Genomic DNA, 6627 nt, shown 5'->3' on the forward strand with positions numbered 1-6627 from the left:
CCAAAACTATTACGCTCTGCCACTGCGGTATAGAGCACTGTCTTAGCAGATTGATACTCACCGAGTTATATATATATATATATATATATATATATATATATATATATATATATATATATATATATATATATATATATATATATATATATATATATATATATATATATATATATATAATTCGGTGAGTATCAATCTGCTAAGACAGTGCTCTATACCGCAGTGGCAGAGCGTAATAATTTTGGTAGTACTGGAACTCTTTCTTTCTCTAACTCGGAGTTTCACGTATTGTGCGATCATCAGACAACTCTGGTTTCTACTCTCTGGGTGTGCTGTTTATATAGTGTGCAGACAATAGAAATATCATCACTATTGTCTGTGTTGGTGGGTTGGTGTTGTGTGTGTGGAGGTGTTGGTTGTTATTGTGTGAGTTATTGGGTGCGGACAAGTAGGTGTTGGCGGGTTCTTACATGTTGGGCTTTGATGTTCCGTTAGTTAACGGGTTTAGTTTAGGTGATAGATGCTCTATTGAAGTTGGACAAATAAAACTTATTCTCGTGTGGGCATTTGGATATCAACTCAGTTCTTTTTTTTAGTGTGGAGTTTTTGTCTGCTTTAATAATGGTTAGTTTTTCGGTTAAACACAGGTTGCATCGTTTTGTTTTATTGGTGTATGCTTGGGCTGTCTTGCTGATGGACCAGGATATGGAAAAAGACTCGTTGTTTCTTTTCAGTTTCCAAATGTGTTTTGATAGTTCTGTGCTGTTTTCGTGTTTTTCATGTTTGAATGACTGTTTGTGGTTGGCGTATCTCTGTTTGAAGTTGTTCTCTGTTAAACCGATATATACTTTGGCTTGGTATACGATGTTTTCCGTTTGGTATTCGCCGTTCAAAGGACAGGTGTCTTTCTGTCTGCAATTACAAGGTTTTTGAGTGGGTTTAGTTTCGCTGTTGGAGATGGTGGCGTTGTGCGCTTTGATTATGGTAGCCATGTTTGGCATGCAGCTATAACTGACTTTGACATTGTTTCTGTTGAATATTTTATGTAACTTCGCGTCTGCTGGGAAATGTTTTGCGATTAGGTTGAGGAATCGTTTGCCTACATTGGTGGCTACGTTTTTGCTGTATGGTGGGTTAAACCAGATGGTGTTTCTATTTCTGTTTTTCTTGTTTTTCTGCGTCGGGGTGCTGGTGTACGTGATGTTCTCTCTCTCTCTATATATATATATATGTCACCCAATCTGTGAAACTGTCCAGCTATGATATGTGCGCGCATGTAACTTTGGCCAGTTCATGGAATGGTCAACCTTATGCAAAGGAGAGTATAGATTACGATCTAAAAGGGGTCAAATTAAATTTGGGGGGCAAGAATTTTGAACTGGGGTGTTAATTATCGAACTGTATTAAAAACACAAGCTACACTGAATTATAACAAAATAAAAATTGTGAAGTGATGAGTTTGTATATACATAATAAAGTTGTTTGATTCGTATTCTATTTTGTGTGTGTCCTATAAAAGATGTTCATTTCATGTGCTAGGCACATCTTACCATACCAACTTCATAACCTGGGCAACACGATTGACTATTTCATGAACTGGGCAAAGGTACCATGAAAGTGTGGATTCCATCGAAAAACTACACCTAAACGGTTAAGATTAGTTTGCAACTACGAAAAACATAAAATATTATAGCTAAAATAAAACAATACTTTTGGCCTGAACGGCTTGCCATACCCTGACTAGTAACCAAACCTTCTTTTTCTTTATACATTCTTTTCCAGTTTTGTCATTTTAAATGCAAATAATAATGTCGTCAGCTTTGTCTATTTCACAGCGTATTTAGCGTCATTATTTTTGTCTAGCTACGGGCTCAAATTATCGTATAAATATTCTACTAAAGCCATGTCATATTAGTGTTCACTGGCTGTTTCATAGAACTACACAGAAACCAATACGAAACTTAATTAACATGCTACTCTTTAAGATCGCAATGTCGGACATCGTTTGTTTTTTTTAAAAAACAGTTTAAACGTATTGCAAATAGACACAAGGACACAGAGTCAATGTTTTGATGTTTAAATGTGATGTCTGCATGATGGCACTTTTTAGTTCATTTCATTTAGACAAAATATCACAAGGAGTTATTCATTCAATCTTGCTAATACCTTAGTATAGCATGTGACGTACACTCCTGTATCAAACAGATATATTGAACACGAGCATGAATCGATTTGTAATGAAGAGTGTGTTATGTTATACTAGGTTTGGGAAGAGTGATGAACATTTAGATGGTGATAACTTAACGGAGACAGATTCTGCAACTCCGAAGGATGGATTACAGAAAACTAAGAGTGCAAGGGAGGATGATTTATTTGGTAAACTGAAATCAATGGTGGGCATAAAGGAAAGTCAACCAATGGCAAATGTAGAGGACAGTGATACCAATTTCGAAAATATTCCTGACACCAGCCTGACATTTCCGAAAGAAATAGTCCACGAGGAAGAGATGATGCCACAGGAGGAACAACCAAAGGAGAGAGACACGACGAACGCACCTGGGAAGAAAATTCTTGAACAGAGTAGGATTGTCGTGAGAGGAATTCATAGCGAAACGGATGTTGCAATTCAAAGTATGACAACAGAAGATAATGATGAGAAAGATAGCCCGGATCAAGGACCAAGTGACCTTGAAGATGGTGGTCATTTCAAGCCTAGACGCCAAAGCTCTAGATTTTCCAAAGTGAAGGAAATTTTTAACGACTTTAATTGGTGAACAGAGACCCGTCTCTTTAGGAATTATCATTCAGTATACTAATAAGTTATATAAACTAAGAGTACATGTACCTTCGTATAGTCTATTTCAAAGTATAATTATGATATGTTGAAAGTAGTAATGAAAATTTAGAATTTGGTGTACGGGGATTGTCAGTGTTGTGCCATGTTTATGGGACAATTGTTATCAATTAATGATTATGATGACTCGAAATTACGAGAGATTAAGATTAAAGCCAGTGTGATTAGAGTTTCCAATATCAATTGATGTCAAATTAGCATCTTGATACAAATTGTGCCATAAACACGACAGTTGTTTCATTTGTAAACTTAAATTTTCATATGCATATATAGAATTCATACTATAACATCGTTTTACTTTCAGACATGATAATTCTGTTTTTCATACAGCACATTGTGCATCATTTTCCACCTTTTTATATGAGCATGCCACTATTTTTTTTTTAAATATATATTTCCGTCTTAAAGTACGACAAATGATACTTTTAAGTAGACTGGTTGTTTTATGGAATTTCACATTAAGTTAAATTGCGCACTGCAAGTTATAATTCCTTAGTTTTACTGGCAAACTGAATAATCGAAGGAACGTGCTTGATAACGATGAATCTTGTGGAGATATTACTGTCAGGATTGTGTAGGATATATAAATACCTTATGTGATACATTTTAGTGATTAGATTATTAGGGGGTATGCATTTTACTTTGACTCATTCTATTGTCTAACTAACTAACTAACAGGAGGCTCGATGGTCGTGTTTTAGAGAAAAGAAATTAGAGGAAGGTAACGTTATTACTTTTTAGCATGATGAAATCGGGTGAGGGGCATATTTCAATCAACGACTCGGGTCTGATTCCCCCTCCTTTACAATTACTGATGGCTCCCTAAAAGACAAGAAATAAGAAAGCGAAGAGAGCTCGGCGTAAGTTGTACCACTTCTTGTATAAATAGTGCAGAAGCCAACAACTTTATACAACGGACATCTACGTAGGATGTAGAGGGAAATGAAACATTCAAAAGTCATACTTACATTATAAAGGTAAGCTAAACAATTGGCCAGGGTAATTTGTATCCGACAACACACGATAGGTAAGGGAAGGTTTTGATAATTTATTTCAAAGGAATTTGAACAAGGTCGGCTACATAGTGAATACATTGAATTACTTTAATTGATTTAATATACTAAATTAATTTTTAGACATGGCATTTACACTATATACAATGACGACAACTCTTGCACCTATGAATTTAAAATGTTTTTTCTGGATGGTTTGACTTTGAAATGACATGTCATTATTATGATCGACCAACATAATAAACAACTCGCAATAGTCAAAAGGATTTTGTTCACATTCCCATATCTAAGTTTGTGTTTGGAACAAGAGCTTAATTCGCTACTAAAAAAATTATATTTTTGTCGGTCACAATGATTTGGGTTTTTATGAGATGGTGCTGTTTTGTTAATACTGTAACTGTAAGACGAGATGTAAAGACAATTCTATTGTCTGCTTTCTAGGACACATGTCACAAGGTTATTTTTAATAAATGTGAAGTCGGACGGTATGTATACATGTGTCTGTGCAATAGGAAGCATGCCATCACTCCTAGAGACTCGTCCTTGGTTTTCTAATCAACCCGCATCTCAGATTAGAAAGCCCGCGACGAGTCTCTAAGCTACAGTGTGGGTGTCATATATGTTTGTCGGGGGGGGGGGGCAGAGGCATGTTCTCGTCCCGGGGGGGGGGGCTACTCCCCTTATTTGAGTATATGTATATGTGCCGCCCTTTGGGGTGTGTTTTCTAGCCCTTAGGTCTAAAATGGGGTCTGTTTTTTTCGAGCTGAAGAGTCTAAAGCGGGGTCCACTTTTTTTTATTATTTGGCTTGGTCTAAAATGTGTTCCAACTTCTTTCACCAAATAATAATTCTTCCAAAGTGTTGCCTCCTAAGGAAAATGTAAAACTTTCATCGTTTAGAAACCTGTAGTGGTCTAAAATGGAGTACGGATTTTTGGTCAAAATGGGTCTAAAATGGGGCTTGGAGTTTCCAGCACTGGCTACGCATCCCTAACAGAGCTGGCTACTGGACCGCCCCCGGGGTTCTCGTATTGATTGGAAAATCCATAGACCCTGAGGGTCTATGGAGAATCCAGGTCCTCGCCAGGACGTACACATATAGACACTGGCCCCTCCCTTGAAGTTTGTCGAAACCTGGTAGGTGGATGATGATAAGTCCATGAAGTGATACTAGGACATACACTTGAAGATGATGACTCTCTGAAGAGATACGCAGCCTTGTTTTTGAGTCTGTTGAATGTGTGCATTACGTAATCTATTTCATCCCACCAGACCAATCTCTGAAACAACACATTGACAACTATCAGTACAGTCTTTGTAGTCTACTCATGCATATAACGGCACACAATACGCTCAATAGCCCATGATTCTCTCTGATTTGTATGCTCAGACATCAACTCTTTGAAAATGTTTTCACATACACCTATACACTTGTGTGATTTGCATACTTGCTCTGCGCGTACACATGAGAATGAATTGTGGGATATTCAGTGTACTGTGCTGCAACATTCCTAGTCATGACAATTTTGGTCAGAGTTATATGCTCATACATCGTAGTTGTTCTCGTCGCATAGTGTTGTCTTTAAATAGATTTAGCGTTAAAAGCTAAACATTTGGAGTACGTTAACTTTGGCAGTGAAAATACCCCATACAGGTAATGTACTTGTTCTCTTGTGTTGGATATGGTTTAGATTAGTTCCGATCGAACTTTCTCAATAAAGACACACACACACACACACACACACACACACACACACACACACACACACACACACACACACACACACTATGTTAGTTCTTCGTGCACCTGATGTGTTAGGGTCATTTTGGATCAAGAGGCAACTCCCCATACAAAACAAGACATGTAACACAGTTATTGGATACTGTACATTTGTAAGCGTTTAACTTGTATTAATCGAACATAGTGCAATTATTGTAGAACGGTGACAATAGTGAGATCTATATGGGTGTAGGAACCAGTGTCGACCTGATCACCCTGTCGTCAAGTCAATGATCCTTTATTGGTACAAATTGATTATTCAGTATGTGCATGACCAGTATAAACGTGATATCTGTCTAGACATACTGTTTTGGAGAACCAATTAAACTCGATAGAGTTGATAGCTAGTCTAACGTGTGAATTAGGCAACAAAGTGTAACCGTATTGTTGTTGATTAATGGAATGCACATACACGTTGTAAATTATGGAAATACACTTTTAAACATTCGTTGTAATTTAAAGGGGGTGTAAGCACTATAATGATGGATAGTACATGTAAGTCATCAAACATGCATTGAAACATATGCCAAAATATCAATCCGTCGACGTCATCAATTGAAGGCCAGAATTTATATTCATATGAATGTGTTTGGGTATGACTGAAATAGAGACAGATACCAAAATATTTTCTCCCCAGACCCTCCTACCGGCAATTCTGATTACAGCCTAATTTTCCAAAGTGTACGTTGACTATCAGGCTGACCAGTTGTTAAATATGTCACTTCGCACGGTGACTTAAAAAAAAAAACGAGCATAGCTGAGAATAACAGAATCAAGTGTTGTACAGGCAAGTAGACAGCAGATTGAAGAACTTCACAGGGGTTTGGAAAGTACAGTTGGCGAACCTCGGGGTGAGGCACACCTGCGCTACAGTACTATGACACGGTCTACCCCTGTATAACCACCATGGCAGTGCTCCACGTAACTCTAGACTAAGACCACCGTAGTGGTCTGAGGTCTAGACGAACTCTGCCTCGGGTAATAT

The sequence above is a fragment of the Glandiceps talaboti genome, chromosome 1 (genome assembly GCF_964340395.1).
Source record: "Glandiceps talaboti chromosome 1, keGlaTala1.1, whole genome shotgun sequence".
NCBI classification, from domain to species: Eukaryota; Metazoa; Hemichordata; class Enteropneusta; family Spengelidae; genus Glandiceps; species Glandiceps talaboti.